This window comes from Pelophylax lessonae (genome assembly GCF_965119305.1).
Source record: "Pelophylax lessonae genome assembly, chromosome: 1".
Classification (NCBI taxonomy): domain Eukaryota; kingdom Metazoa; phylum Chordata; class Amphibia; order Anura; family Ranidae; genus Pelophylax; species Pelophylax lessonae.
Genome location: NC_138768.1, coordinates 452,876,958 through 452,893,174, shown reverse-complemented (window position 1 = coordinate 452,893,174; position 16,217 = coordinate 452,876,958). Strand labels below are relative to the sequence as shown.

Sequence of the window (16,217 nt, the reverse complement as noted above, 5' to 3'; positions counted from 1 at the left end):
GAGAAAAGGACAGACGGCTGATGTAAACACAGCCATCTGTCATTCTCACTAAAGTAATCACAGAGGCTATGCGATCTTTCGTCATTTGACGTCATCAGGAGCAGCCTCCTTCTTATGTAGGATCGCATGTTTCTGTGATTACATCACAAGCCATGCCCCTCAACAGTTAGAATCACGCCCCTAGGGACACACTTAACCTCTTGATCACCAGTAAAGTTAACCCCTTCCCTGCCAGTGTCATTTTTACAGTAACAGTGCATATTTATAGCACTGATTACTGTAGTAATGTCACTGGTACTCCCAAAAGTGTCAAAAATGTCATGTCAGTTCCGATCTGTCCATCGCAATGTCGCAGTCCCACAAAAAAAATCGCAGATCGCCGCCATTACTAGTTAAAAAAAAAACAATAAAAATGACATAAATCTTTCCCGTAGTTAGTAAACTCAATAACTTTTGTGCAAACCAATTTAAAATACGCTTATTGCGATTTTCTTTACCAAAAATATGTAGCAGAAAACAAGTTGGCCTAAAATGTTAAAAAATGATTGATTTTTAATTTTTTTTTGAGAATTTCATATAAAAAAATGTGAAAAATATTGTTATTTTTTCAAAACTGTCGCTATTTTTTTGTTTATAGCGCAAAAAATAAAAATCACACAGGTGATCAAATACCACCAAAAGAAAGCTCTGTTTGTGGGAAAAAAAGGATGTAAATTTTGTTTGGGTACAGCGTTGCAAGACCGCGCAATTGTCCGTTAACCCTTTTCTGTGCTAGGATCGGTATCCCCGAGTCACGCTCGGGGTGGATGGGCAGAGCGCGCAGCGGTCTCTTACCTTCACCTGGCGATCCAGCGATGATCTCCCATTGCTGAGATCGCCAGCCGTCTGAGATCCCCGCCGCTCGTCCGTCCTCCGTCGGTGTGATGACTTCCTAGTTCCGTTCCCTGCAGCAGCAATGCTGCATGGGAGCAGAACTAGGGAGGGAAATTCAAACATTGAGCGTTGCACAAAACACAAACACACACATAACATTTATATTATATATATATATATATATATATATATATATATATATATACACACCTATATATATATATATATATATATATATATATATATATAATATAACGCATGAATTATAATCTAATCAATAATATAATTTTATTATATAATATAATATATATATATATATATATATATATATATATATATATATTACATAATATATTATATAATAAAATTATATTATTGATTAGATTATAATTCATGCGTTTGTGTTTCAAATTTATCACATCTGGGATGTCTACTAGAGTCTTGTTTTGGTCAGGTTTAAGTCAGTAATTACTAAGAATTGTAGGCCTATAATACATAACGCCAAATTTCCATGAAAAAAATTGTACCGCTTTTGGTACAGAATTCCTGACAGAATAATACCGCCAGGGAGGTTAAAATCATGCAGTGCCGAATCACAAAATTGGGCAAAATAGGGCCTGGTCTTTTAGCAGCCAAATCTTCCGGCGCTAAAGTGGTTAAAGCTGAAAGCAGGGAAAAGATGAAAAATCCCTTACAGTGAGGCTCCCCCTTGTTTATGCTGAGGGTACCTGTAACAGGGACTTTTACTTACCTGATCACCCTTCTCCTGCAGGCTCCCTCTACACTGAAAAATTGGGTCCTGCAGCTTCTTCTTTCTGACTTATGGCGGTTGCGGGCACTGTGATCAAGCACAATTGCATGACAAAAGGCACTGCACTTTATGGGAGGATGCTGAGGAACTGGCCAGAAACCTGAGCATCAGGGATAAGATCTGATTGCTGAGTCCTGGAGGAGCAAGGGATGAGGTAAGTAAAAGTGTTTCTTACGGGAAGCCTAAGCATAAACAAGAACCTTTACAGTTCGGGGGAGCCCCTTTGCAGGGGAAAACTTTTCTTTTCCATTTGTGCGATTCAAATGCAGGATATAGTATGAACCAGGGCTAAATTAGCTTTTTAAGACCTAACTGACCTCTGCAGCTGCAGCCACTGTGGAGTAATTAATTCAAGAGGATCATAACATAGATAATAAGGCTGATTTACTAAAGGAGTTAAAATTCTATACTTGATAGAAATTTGCTTTAATTATCCAATCATATGGAAAGCAAATTCCTGTTTACTTTTTTTATTTTCACATGGCTGGGTAATCGAAGCGAACAGATATGTGTTTTTTACATGACTGGATAACTGAATGTTCACATGCCTTTTAGAAAATAGGCTTTAATTAAATCAGGTTCCAGTCCATTTCTAAAGATTTTATAGCACCTGCTGTTTACATTAGAAGGCTGACAGTCCCTACTTCTTGATGATTAGTTGTGATTTCAGTGCCTCTGCTGTAAATTGTGAGGCTGCGTTGCTCCACAGTTCCTGCAGCTAGTGAGATCAGTATAGGTTTGTTTTATAGCACGTGTACTGATTGTAAATACTTTAAAGTATATGTAAATCTTAACAATGGTTAAATACCTGTTTGTCATGTCAAAAATTCAGGGTTGTCCTGTATTCTTTTTAATTTCCTATGCTATCTCAAGGAACCTAATCATCTCTCCCAGTCCTTACCCTGGACTATGGAACATGCCCTCTCTGTATTTCTGAGATGAGGAAACAGGTATTCTGTAGTTTAGCAAAAGACAACTGGGCAGAGCTGACATCATTCCTCGCTGAGTGTACTCAAGGCAGATTAATGGGTGTTTTTGTACTTGAAGGTTAAATATATATACGGTATATTTTTTCACTTTAATATTTATTCACTTTAATGTTCTTAACCTGGCCCCAGGTTCTCTGTAAAGCAACCCTTTGCTAAGCAAGCATTAAAAATAAACCAGAAGAATCGTAACAGGTACCATATGGAGCCTGCTCAAGACTTATCCATGTTTCCTTGTCATCTCAGTCTATCTCTTCAGAAACAGTCAGTTTATTGCTTTATGATGTACACCAAGAAGCCACCATTTTCCCTATTAGTGAACCGTCACAAACCATATATTTTCTGAAAAAACAGGGCCTGTAGAATTTGTGGAATTTAAGGATGTTGCTGCTGATTATTTTTACATCTCCTGATAGTTATGCAAATGTTTATCAAATCTATATTTTTTTTTTAAAAATACACTAAAACCTGGGGAGAGAAACACATGTGAGGGTGGTTAAATCAGAGAACGAGTTCACTCTTATGATGGTGAAGATGAACTGTAATGGCTTGGAATGCCTTAGTAATGTCCTTTCAACAAGGCAAGGCATGAGGATGCCATCTTTGGGAGTTTTTCAAACAGGCTTCAGGAGGTACATGCATGTCGTTTTATAGTATGGGCATTATCCAACTTTAGCCAAAGTTGCATGGTTTGTTTTTATCTACAGGCATCCTTTATTGGCATGGGCAGCTTTTTGGTAAAGGTAAACTAACCCTTTAGAATAACAGAGTGCACAGGACAGCAATGGTTTTCTGGCAGGATGAATAGCCATGTTTCACTTTTTTTAACAGGTATAACATATTACTTTTTTTTTTATATATGTAAGAGATTAAAAGGGAAACAAGATTTAATTGTTAGGGTTTACTTATACTTTGTCAGAATTTCTAACCTACCTACTTGTCGAGGATCCAGGACTCTACAAGTACTGAAGCCATTGGATCAGCATCTGAACCATCTGCTATGGTTGTAGCTAAGCCCTTAAATATTTCTATACAATAGTTAGACCCATTAACCACAAAACAGTATTGAGGCTCGTACACACTATAAGAAAATCGAGCAAACATTTTCGACCGAGGAACTTTCGTACGAGTTCCGTATAGTGTGTACATAACTTTCTACAACCAATTCCAACTTTCTAAATGAAAATTTTGGAAGGGACAAGTGGCAAAATAATTTTTGTGCAGGAACAGAACAAACAATTTTCATTCAGTGTGTATCGTTTTCATACGATTTTCGTACGAGAAAAATCAGAAATGAAAGACTGACCAGAAACACTAAACAACAGGAAAAAAAAGGCTTTGTCGTATGAGAATTTTTCATACAAATTTTCCTTCATCGGATCTGATTTGCTGTGAAACAATGAGGAAAATCAGAGGATCGTTTACCCAATTTTCTTATAGTGTGTATCCCACTTTACTGGCAGCTTAATGTTCATCTCTAGGTAAAAAGAGAAATATTGGATAGAATAGGGAAGGGTTCCAGAACTTTGATGTTTTTATTGTTGCCTTTGTCCCCACTTTGGAAATGGACACTCTATTACCAAGACAGAAGGTGATGAGGACTATAAAATGTTACAGTTGTCTCTGGGACAGAAAAAGAGGAGTCGTCTTTCAATGGGGACACCTGTTCCAGTGACAACTCTCACTTCCTGTTGTATCTTTGAGATCGGAGATAATGAGAAATCCCCCCATCAATACGGCAAAAAAAAAAAAAAAATGACCAGGGTTCCAAACTCTATGCAAAATTAAAGAAAAATATTTTGACTATGTATGCACTTGTTAGGTTTTTATAATATATGTATGTTTTTATTGTTTTAGAACATTTCACAATTGTATTGCTGTATGATACACGCTACAGTTTTTTTTTTAGGTTTTATTTATGCTGTAAGAAATATGGAGGCTTTCATTACTGAGCTCTTTCTTTTCTTATTGGTTGCCTGGCTGTCTCTGTCTTTGAATTATTTTAGCATAAGTGACCCGGAAGTAGTATGCAGCAAAGAAAGGCATGATAGCCAGGCAACTAGCATTTTCAGAAGTAAAGGTCAGCAATGACAACCCCTTTATTCTTTCAGCACATTTCCTTAAGGGTGGTTTCTCATTGACTGACTGACTTTGATTGATAGCAGAGGGAAACAATGGAGCTGCAGCTGTATCTCAGCAAATAAGGAGGGAGAGTCCAGGATGGCTCTTGTGGACATTGCTGGATAGAGAGGGGGCTCAGGTAAATGTTAAGGGTGGCTGCTACAAACATATCCTAATACATAGAATGCATTAAGATGAAAAAACCTTTTGCCTTTACAATCACTTTATCACTACACTCAATAGTATTGCAGCTTGCACACATTAGCAGCTAATGTGTGTATGCTGGGTTTCAGCTCAACGACTACCGCATTACCGTCGGTTACCATACGCTGTGTTAGGTAAAAAGGGTCAGGTGTGTTGGGTTGAATTGTCAGCTCATTCAAAATGAATGGGCTACCTAATGCAACTCACATGAACATGCAGCATAACACTTCTTCTCATGTAGAACATCTATAAATACTATAAAATATCTATATAGTTTTAGTTGGCTTACCTGTAATAAAACTGAAAAGTGATGAACACTTCACAAAGTAATTTTCCAAAAAAATGAAATCCAGCCAGTCAGAGTTTTCTACTTCATTTGGCTTGTGTGTTCATGTTTTTTAGTTGAAAAACTTCATTTTAAACTGCTTTAGCTGCATTGTTTACTTTGAATTGCTTCTTTCATGGCTGGTGTAAGTTTTTACCTGAATACCTCTATGATTTGGCAGTTCATGGTCAAAGTATGACATCCACATTCAAGTCTTGCTGAATAATCCTTAGCACAAATCATATTTATTTCTATATTATGACTCTTTATTTGAAGCTAGGTAGATTGAAGGAGCCATATTGGTTGAATTCTTGGCAGTTACATTTGTGATATCTTTCTTTCTTTCTAGCAGTTCAGCAGAGTGACCCGTTGCTGTTGCATCAAGGCAGGTGTTCATCTGCAGGTAGGCATAAAGAAAAATATTAAAACTAGGAATGAGCAAAGTTCAGAGGTTTCATTTTCCTGAAATTACATTGGAGTCAACAGAAAAGACTAAATTAAGGTGGTCGTTTGGAGAACAATAGGCATTAAAGTCAGTTTGACACTGCTGCACTGCAATTTGGTCACAGTGCAGGTGTAGCCGCAGATTCCCACAGAATTTCTATTAGATTGCATGTTTTTGGTCCATTTTCTGAAAGCGCACCAAAGGTCCTGCATGCTGCAGATTTGGTGTAATTTCTGAAAACACACAAAAAACACGCAATCTAACAGAAAGTCAATGGGAAAACATTGGTTCCCCGTAAGAAAACCACTGATACACCTCCGCTGCCGTCAAACTGCAGAGCAGTGGTGTGAAACTAGCCTAAGAGTCGTGAAGGTTACAAAAGCTCCTTCTAACTATCCTGAACCCGTTCTTGTACTAAAAATGGCTCCTTATTGGGCTCATTATTTCACCAAAATAAGAAAAAACTGTGAAAAGTAACAAAAATGCATGCCATAGTTCACAAATAACAATCAATTATACAAAAAAAGGGAAAAATGACAAATGTAACGAACACTAACTATAAGCCAAACTACCAAAAATAATCTCCCACCTCATCAAATATATGCTATTCAGGCATAACAGTATGTCCACTGACAGGTAAAGTGAATAACTTTGCTTATTTGGCTACAATGACACCTGGAAGTGGGTGAGATATATTAGACAGCAAGTGAACAGATCCCTAAAAATGATTTGTTGAAAGCAGAAAAATGGCTAAGCGTAATGAGTGGCTAGACGAGTGGGTAAGAGCATCTACGGAACTGTGGCTTTTTTGGAATGTTCTTGGTTACAGTTGTTAATAGCTGCCAAAAGTAGTCCAAGGAAAGAAAACTGGCAAACGGTGACAGGGTCATAGGTAGCCAAGGCTCATTGATGCACATGGAAAGCCAAGGCTGGCCTGTGTAGTCTGATCCAATAGAAGAGCTACTGTAGCTAAACTGCTGAAAAGATTAACACTGGTTCCAAAAGAAAGGTGCAACACACAGTGAACTGCAATTTGTTGCCCTTTGGGGCTGCATAGCCACAGACCAGTCAGAGTGCCTGTGCTGACCTGTGCTCACAGCCAAAAGCACCTTTAATGCACACGTGACCATCAGAACTGGACCATGGAGCTATCAAAGTAGTTGGCCTGGCCTAATGAGTTTAAGAACGTCTGGAGGAAAAAATATTTAATCTCCAAATAGGGAAAGGTTTATTCACAGTAAGAGCTGGGAAAATGTGGAATAGACTTCCTCAAGAGCTGGTTCTGGCCAGCTCAATAGATTGTTTTAGGAAAGGCCTGGATTCTTTGCTAGATACACATAATATAACTGGATATCAATATTAATAGTTATAGGTAAAGTTGATCCAGGGAATACCCAATTGCCTCTCAGGGGATCAGGAAGGTATTTTTTCCCCTGCTAGAGCAAATTGGATCATGCTTTATTGGGTTTCTTTTTTTTTTTTGCCTTCCTCTGGATCAACTGTGGGTATAGGATTGTGTATATATAGGATTTTATGTATGTGTGTGTGCATGTATATAGTATATGCATATATATGTGTGTGTATATGCGTATATATAATTTGTGTGTGTGTGTGTATATATATATATATATATATATACAGTATATATATATATATATTATTTTTTTTTGTTGTTGCTTTCCTCTGTTGAACTACTAGATTGTCTTGTGTCTTTTTTCAGCCAGACTAACTATGTAACTATGTAAGAATGGTTTGAGGAACACAACAATGAGTTTGAGATGTTGACCTGACCTCCAAATTCTCCAGATCTCAATCCAATTTAGCATCTGTGGGACATGCTAGAAAACCAAATCCAATTCACGGAGGCCCCACTTCACAACTTACAGGACTTAAAGGATCTGCTACTTGGTGACAAATATCACATCATACCTTCATAGATGTCAAGTGGAGTTCATACCTTGAGGGGTTATGGTGGGTGGTCCTAATTTTTATTTTTTTTTTACACTCCAAATTTTTTTTTTTTTTTTTTTTTAATTTTGTCAAAACACCTAAATAAGTTAAATTAGAAACTGTCAGATGGATCGCCTTGCTAGCATCTACCAAATATATCTGTTTTTGAAGGACTGACCCTTTAATGTGCAGCACTCTGTAATATGGGGGTCTGAGAAAAAAGGATAATCCTAACAATGATTATGATTAATATTATGAATATTATATTTTCATTTAGTGGTTTGTACTGTCTTGTTAAAAGTAGAAAAGGCCTTTCATGTTAGTGTAGCAAATCAACTAGTAAGTGGTCTTGAGAAAGTCATAAATTGGGATAAGCAATGTGATTTTGGCAAAATCGATTTCACAGTCAAATAACGAATTATGCCCTTGGAGAAATGAATGGCTAACTCTCAGTATTACTCTGGGATGAAATCTCTGTGCTTGGGTTCCTGGTTCTCAACAGGAGAATAGTCAGAAACCATCACAGTGAGATATTTATGTTGGAGTATCCCGGGCAAAAAAGAAGCCAAGAGCTAACTCAGTCAACCAGGCTCCACTTATATATAAAACATCACTTTAGGGTTCAGTTACCTAGTAAGAAAATAGAACCCTAACCGTATAAGCTATTGTCCATAGTTCTTCTACCTTTGGGATTCTGTTTTTCTATTTTCTCTTCATCATACACATTTTCTTAATTTAGTTTGTTTCATACATTTTTAGAATTTGTTGTTGTAAAGATGGCCATACTTTGGCACAACAGATAGTTCTGTAATTGATGTTTGTGTCCTCTACTAGCTGGTCTTTACATATTGCTGCACCTAGAAAGGCCAAATGCCTATCCAGCCATGGATTTTTGAATATACTTATTTATATCTGTTTACATGTATTTATATGTTTTACCAATTGTGTGTTACATTTGTATAACAGTGTTATTCTTCTTTACAGAGTTCTTAATCTGAACTCAGTTTATTGTCCTCAGATTAGGGAAAGGATGCAATTGTGCATAAGAATGATAACTACAACAGCCAGCTCTGCACAAAGATTTATCTTTGACAGACATTGCAGGAAGAGTCCTGTGCCCCCGCCTCACCTCTACCCCCACTCCTTCAACCCTGCTCATCGTGAGAAAGTGTTGAGGACATGTCATAGGGAAACAAGACTCTTTTCAAATTCATATTAATTTATCCATGCACTCTGGCAGAGCTGCAAGGAGCCTAGAGAGCAAAGAAAAGGGGGGTCTGCAGAGCCAACATTAGGAAGAGAAAGGAGGATGGGGGTAAGTGGGGAGAGGTATGAAAAGGATCTCAGACACAATAATGACATTCATAGTTGGATTGAGCAGACACAATAAGAGAGTCCTGTGTGTGCTGGGTGGACAAAATGGCTCCATCCCAATCTTTTTTTCTCCCCTCCATTATATAATAGACATGCTCTGTGTGTCGTCCTCTCTAAACAGTGAATGAGACTCATGTTTGTGTAACTGTCAGAGGGATAGAGATAGAAGATGTTGACGTAGAGAAGACCTGCCTCCTTTGTCTTTCAACATTGGACTTGCAAACAGATAGTTGCAGTGATCACCAACAACCCCCCCCCCCCCAAAAAAAAAAAACAACAAAAAGTGTTGTAGTTTTTCCATGGAAATATTTATTTAACTCATATTGCCTATAGATGTCGAAAAATAAGTTGATTTTGGGATTATATTAGGATCAGAGCTAATAATGAATAGATAGTGAAGAACTATGGCAATTTATTTGCAAAGTGCAAAATTCCACAGTACCCATTAGGATTGGAGTTTGACATCATCAGACAATGTTATTTTGAAAGTACCTTTGTACATCTCTGACTAGCAGATTTTAAAACCCCCTGGCATATCCTAGCAAAATGAAAACATCATACTAAGGAATAATTCATTCTATTTAAATAACCCATAGATTTTACTGCTTGCTATCTTATTTTTGAAATATCTTAATTTAGTAATTTATGTGCAAGTCTGTTTCCAATATAGATAGTTTTAAAATGCTTAAACTGTACTATACACTTTTTTTTAAATGTTCGCTAGAGTAGGGAAGGATTAAAATTCTTGTCAAGTTCAGTTTTCAGTCGAAGGATATCGGGTGGAGTGGTTCCGACAGGGCCACCCACTGACCAAGTATCATCTGGTTCGTTCGAAAATTCGATCAATGTATGGCTAGCTTAAGGCTGGCCATGTATTAAGCAATTTTCTTTCCTTTAACCCACGAATGCTCGACATTAAATGTGTTAATGGAGGAATCTCTCCCACTGTGCTACTGTATACTGAGGTTTTCCCAACGTCAGAGTACAATGGGGATTGCTGCTGGTTACAGCCGGCGGCAGTAATCGCATGAAAAAAAACTGACAAGCTAGTTGTACTGAAGTCTATTGATAGATCCACTTCCGTACAACTAGCTTTCCTATAGATGAACTGAAATTAGTCCGGTTCCTGCTGAACTGGACGAATTTCGATCCATCTATTGCAGGCTTGAGAGGGGCATTTTCCTCGTCCTTTGCAGATATTTCTTATCACTTTCTGCTATGTTTCTGGATCATGACATAAACTTTTCTTAATGGAACACAGATCACAAGATCACAAAAAAAAAAAAATGGCAGGTGTTTAACCCTTCCTTACTCTGCTTGAACCTGAAAAAAAGGTTCCGCTGAACAGGTGAACCAGGACTACAAATGGGGCTGGAAGCTTAGTAATAGAGTTTTCTTTACAGTGATCATTTTATTTTTTTTATTTTTTGATGCAGGTCATTTTTATTAAACATATTTTTCAGTTTATAACAAAAATTAGATAGAAAAATCACTTCTAAAGGACAAGTGGAAGAAGAAGAAAGACATACAAAATAAAATAAAATACAAAGTACGGTTATACCTAAGTTCAAGCCGACAATTTTTTTTTTTTTTTTAAATGATCTTTTACTTGCATTTGGGTTACATGACTTTATGCTTTTTTATAGGTTGCATTTGAGCTATCGATTAGGAATGAATTATGTTAATGAGACCCCTGCATGCTGAAGCCGATGAAATATGTAAATATATTACATGCAACCATGTTTATGATGGCATAGTGTAAAATAGTCTCTCTTATAGTGGAGAGTAAATGTTTCCTATCATTTTACCACTTTAAGGCACTATACAATGAGTGACATAACAGGACATGTTCCTAATGTGTGCCACCTAACAATTGGTCAATCGATTCTTGTTGAGGGGGCCTGTGTGAAACATTTGTGGCTGAACAGTGACTGCATCTAATCAAATGTAGCCACTGTTCTGATTCTGAGAGCCGCATGTCCCGGCTGTCAGAAAACGATAGCCTACTGGGGAGATTCGTCTACCACGCTGTGTAGTGTGGAAGAAGGGAAGAACAAATAAAATCTATGTATATGTCCCCTGTTTACAAACATCCGACTTACAAACGACTCCTACCTACAAACAGAGAGAGACAACAGGAAGTGAGGAGAAATCTACCCCTAGGAAGGGAATTTTTTTCCTATAGGAGTTCTCATGGGAAAAAGGTGTCACCATTGAAGCTTTATCACTAGTCCTTGTTTCCACAACAACCCAAAATTTCCAAATTCCAATTGTTACAGGGAAAGAAAGTTAGGTGAAATCTTCTGAACAGGGGCACAGACAGCAAAACAAATGGTACAAGGGTGGTAACCCTTCCCTATGCTATCCAAAAACCTAAAAATTATTATTTTGGCTGGAGCTACACTTAAAAAGGTACCTGTTCCGACTTACAAACAAATTCGACTTAAGAACAAACCTACAGTCCCTATCTTATTTGTCACTCGGGGACCGCCTGTATGGCCTTAATTCTACAGGAATGTAGCCTGCATTATCTGTGCAGCAATCTGTCTCACGTACACTGTTGCCAACCAGAGTTACACACAACTCCCAATGTTCTTTCTTCAAAGTGGGTGCGAAAGACATCCTGAAGATCATTGCTGCACAAGCCCCACCAGAGGGTTTCACACCTTTCTATCCTGTAAAAACAAAGTACTTCTTCTAGCAAGAGCCAGAGGGAACTCAGCAGGTTGTAAAGAACAGGCCTTTTCAATGTAAATAGACCAACATCATGATAATTAGTGGGTTGAATTAGAAAACTACAATAAAGAAAAGCTGCTAGAGAAACAAGGATTACACTGGGAATTGTCTGCAGTTAATTAACAATGTCATCTTGTTTAACGCACTGCAAAACAACTCTGCTTTTATTGCACACTCATTATAAGGTAATCAAATTTACTTACAACCTGTCAGTGAAAGGGACTTGGCTGGGAATGGGAAAAAGACATCATTGGATAATATCCAGCCACATAAAATAATAATAATAAAAAAATACATCTGCTCTTGAAGTGCTTACTAGTGTTGGCAGTGATGTGAAGAGCTGAATTGGGTGCCAGCTTGATTTTATTTGTAAGAAAGGTAAAATAAGCGGAAAGGGTCAGATGATCGCTTTTAAGTAGGCTAAAAAGACATTAGAGATGCCTTTAGCACAAGGTAAAAGACCTGAAGTTGGGTCACAATTGATGTCAACATATATGCTGAAAAAGAAAATGAAGCTGCATATTGGCATTGATAAGGGACACAGACTGTGTATATATTAGTGATGTGAGCCGGGCTGACCTCAGCGGGGTGAGATGTCGTTTGGGCGTGAGAAAAACTCTGAGACCCTTTTCACAGCTGTTCAGAGCGTCCCATTGAAGCTAAGGAGAGCAGAGTTAACCGTCTCCCCTCCCTACCTCTTCCCATTCATTCCGCAAACCCCCTTTGAGAGATCCTTAAAAATATACCTCATTACTCAGTGCCGGTTGTATTCAGGATCCTGCAGTGCTCCTGGTATCTTAGTGATCCCCTGCTGCTTCCCTGTGTTTTCTAATTCTATTTTTTGGAGGGGATTGGATAGTTCAGCTAGAAATTTATCATATGACCTTTAGTTATCTTCTTTTCTTATATGAAGGATGGACTTCATAGTATGAGAGTGAAAACAATTATTTTCATAATATAACTAGTGAAAATATTATTTGGAATAGTCATGTTATTAGTGCAGTGATGGCAAGAAGCTGCCTTTTTTAAATTGAATGTGATGCACTCTGAGCTTAAATCATATCCCCCAAAGCTAACCACATAATGTTGCAAGCTGATTCAGCTAATAAGCACAGACTGCAGTCTTTTGGCTTCCTATAGACCAGTATTTACAGGTTCAAAGTTCCGCATTCAGGAATGAATTAGAATGATATTGAAATATAAAGTGCCTACAGCCACCTAATTTCCATATTATGTTTATGATAAACCCATAATATAGTTAAAGTTCTATATAAAAACAACAGCTATAGTAGTTCTACTGATTTGGCAACCTTAACAAGAGACTCGCTGTAGTAAAAAAAAACTAAGAACCTCTGTAATATTATTTTTGGACTGTTGGGGCCTTGTATCCTTGTATGCAAAGGTGTTGATTTAGGAGAGTGAGGTCAATTTACGGTACATTTTTGCTTTATAAGAATAAATAATTAAACAACTTTATTTTATTCACTGAGCTAGACGGACACTCACTGATTCATAGGAAATTCATATTCATATGACATTGGTGGTCCTTCTGAACTGAACTAAACTTCTTGAAATGACACAGATGACTTGTGGTGTTTATTCATATTTATGCTACCCTATGGTAGAAACCTACCCCTAAATCCGCTCCCCGTTTCTGCAAAGCCTCAGTCCCTTTTCCAAAGATGTCATGGTGGTACAGGAAATCATCCCACTTACTGATTAGGTTTAGGAACTCTCATTTAATATCTTTAGTAAAATGTATGGAATGTTTTCTGAAAAGTTTGCTTGTGCATTTGTTGCTTGCCTATGACAACTAGTGAAATTGGTGCTGGCAACTAATAGGATCATTATAAGTTTGTTGAAACTGCACAAATGTGATAGCTAGACTTGAATAACTTGTGCACAGTAGCTGGCTTGTAGAAACTAGCACATACCTGTAAATAAGGTATGCATTTACAACACAATAAAGTGCAAAGATTGAAGGTTGTAAAGTGCACATATTGAAATATCTGTATATAATATTAGGTGTATTACTTTGTGATAATTATGGATCTCTAAAGAAATGTATTATAGTTTTATCCTAGATTGGGAATTGGGAATTTGGGAATTGCAAAAAGAAACCTTGGACCTTGGATTAATGCCGCATCCGTCCCTCGCCGCCTCTAAAACCAAGAACTGAGTGATCAAACACTGCTGATTGCTCAGTTCTCAGTCTTCAGTGAGCAGAGAGCAAATGACTGTCAGTCAATGGCTCTCTGCTCTGCCCCTCCAGTTCACTCATTATAGTGCTGGGCTGTGGAAGGAGAAAGAGTGGCTGGCTCATTCTCCCAGAAGCCCACTGAGCCAGCTGCTGGTCCAGGCATCTGGATGGATCCCGACATTAAAGTCAGAATTGATCCAGAACCTGGACGGGCTGAGTAACATCATCCGAAAGTGGACTTTGGCCTGCTGTTTGCTGAAAATGGGTCACAGGAGTGTAGAACGAAGCGTACTCCTTCATCATGGAAGTCTCTGTTTATTGCTGAATTCATCTTTCCCTCGATCCTAAATAGTCTCCCAGTTACTGCCGCTGAAAAACATCCCCACAGTATGATGCTGCCACCACCATGTTTCCCTGTAGGAATGGTATTGGCCAGGTGATGAGCGGTGCCTGGTTCCCTCCAGACATGACGCTTGCCATTCAGGCTAAAGAGTTCAATCTTTGTTTCATCAGATCAGAGAATTTTGTTTTTCATGGACTGAGAGTCCTTCAGGTGCCTTTTGGCAAACTCCAGGCATGCTGTCATATGCCTTTTACTGAGGAATGGATTCCGTCTGGCCACTCAGTGGAAACAGGATGTACCTTAGTTCAATTTTGAGTGTCATGGCAAAGGCTGTGAATGGCACAGTATTGTGTACTTATTGACAGGGGGGAAATCTCCTGCTGTCAGAATACAATTTCACTGCGGGAGAGATTTCCCCATCAACACTGAATGTGTTGATGGAGGAATCAAGCAATTTTCTTTCTTTCAACCCACAGTTGAAGGAAAGAAAATGTCTTAAGGTAGTCCATGCACTGTTCGAATCTCGGCTGGCTCAGCAGGAACTGGATGAGATTCGAACCATGTATGGGCAGGTGGAAGGTACCAAGTTGATCGATCGGTCAATTTGGGTACAACCAGCATGCTGGGTTCTACCTGCAATTATCGCTAGTGGCTACTATAGTCGCTAGCAATAATCATTGTTTTCTCCCAGCTGGGACAGCTTCCCCCACCCTCCCACTCCCCACCAGGAGAAGACAATGGCTAGGCAGGAGGGATTCCTGCATCAACACTGTCTGCATTGATGGGGGAATCAAGCAAATTTCTTTCCTGCAACCCGTGGTTGCAGGAAAGAGATTTGCTCCATGTATGGCTAGCTTTAGGCTCCCTCCTTGCATATAAAGCACACCAGCTTACGTCTTTGTACACAAGCAAAGATTGCAAGGTCAATGGCACAGTACTGTAAGTAGCATCTCAGAATAGATCGGTCCAGGGGCAATTTAACATAGTTTGCAGCATTGAGTTGATTTAGAGGACTTAAGGTCAATGCTTGCTAATCCATAAATAACCTCAGATTTATTAACCCTTGCCAATTGCCATGATTTTCAGACATTTTATCTGGGTTCGAGCCTTTAAAACGGAATGCCACTACAAATAATTTTTACACTGTAACACACTGTCCAAAGGGGGACAAAAAATAAATGCAATTTTTTTGCCAGCACATGATATGTTGAATGATGTGAGCACAGCATCACCTTATTTGCAAAGTTCAGTGGGCATTTCATTTTCTAAGCTAAAGATCTTTACTTCTTTTGTAAATTGCAGCATTGGTTGGGAAACGTCAAAGACCAAAGTTAAATAAGTGATGTGTTGCCAGAATCCTGATATATCTTTCTGTGTTTTCCACAAAATCAAGCCACATTTAGCTAGTATTTTTCATTAGATATATTAATTTCATAGTTATGACACTGAAATTCAAAGTAACTAAAATTACAGAAAAGCAAACTTATTTTCTGAAGTTATGCAATCAATGATGTCTAATGCAGAGATAGTCAACCTTTTGTGCCTAGTGAGTTGAAAATTTTATGTAAGAAATTGAGAAGGCCAAATTGGTGTCAGTGCAGCACAATACCCACAGCGTTGGTGTTTAGTGGTTTTACTTACAGTACCTTAGTACATGCTCCCACACTACTGCTTATCTATCTTATCTCCTCTATTGCTACTTCAGTTACTCTACTAAAACTATAATGTATTGGGCATTAAACCATCGTACCCAAAAGCAGTAACATAAGTGCAGTGAGAAGTCCTGAAAAGCAAGGCGTTCCAGCACAGAGACACTTCCGGATGGGGGATGGGGGGGGGGGGGTGAGGG

General features: G+C 38.3%; 1 long non-coding RNA gene across 1 annotated transcript in view; it reads right to left on the bottom strand.

Annotated features, from left to right (window-relative positions):
* The window catches only part of LOC309563707, a 96,207-nt gene that overhangs the window by 16,068 nt on the left and 63,922 nt on the right, over nucleotides 1–16,217 (bottom strand). The window contains exon 3 of the long non-coding RNA XR_014225730.1: nucleotides 5,285–5,717. This is a non-coding gene — a long non-coding RNA (uncharacterized lncRNA). The remainder of the gene's footprint in view (nucleotides 1–5,284; nucleotides 5,718–16,217) is intronic.